Source organism: Triticum aestivum, chromosome 2A, assembly GCF_018294505.1.
Source record: "Triticum aestivum cultivar Chinese Spring chromosome 2A, IWGSC CS RefSeq v2.1, whole genome shotgun sequence".
NCBI classification, from domain to species: Eukaryota; Viridiplantae; Streptophyta; class Magnoliopsida; order Poales; family Poaceae; genus Triticum; species Triticum aestivum.
In genome coordinates, this window is record NC_057797.1 from 81894996 (window position 1) to 81895777 (window position 782).

Sequence of the window (782 nt, forward strand, 5' to 3'; positions counted from 1 at the left end):
ACGACGCTGCTGCCAAGGGTTTCCCCCGGTACACGACGAGGCGATAGGAAGAGTAGCCCCCGACGCCCTCCCGGAAGGTCAGGCGGCACCCACAGGCGCCACCGCGCCGGGGTCGGCCACGCCGACAGGGGTTTCCCCCGATCCCAACCCGCACCTCGGGCGCTCCGGATCCCGCCACCAAACCAACCACCACCCTACGCCAACGCAGTCATGAGGCCTCCACGCCGTCTCACCACGGCACCGCGAAGTGAGAACAGCACGACGAGGAATCAGAGCCGGGACTAGGGCATCAGCACCATCGGCACGCGGGAGGGCCCCACCTCCACCGTCAGCGACAGTAGCCGTCCGGACGCAATAGCAGGAGCACACCAGGCCCGTAGGCCCACAGGCCCGGCCGAGCCCTCGTGGGCCCGTAAAGCTCCCGCCTTCGCGCTGCTGCCGGCACGCCATCGACGTCGACGCCCCAAGTCCGAGCCGCTCCTCCTCCTCACCGCGCCGCAGACAACGAGACCATGCCGGGGGGCCGGCCCCCAGGGGCCCAGATGGGCCCGACGTGCCCGGATCTGGGCCGGGGGCGCGTCGACGGCCACCCGGCACCACCACGCCGCCCCGCCGCCAAGGAGCGGCGCCGTCACCACGCCGGCCGCCGGCCGCCACCGCAGGGCCGCCGGACCGCAGCCAAGCCGGGCTGCACCGCCGCCGCCTCCCTGCCCCGGGAAGGGAGCACGGGCGCGCGGGGACTGGAAGGCCCGCCGCCGCCGGCACCACCCGGGCCAGCGGCG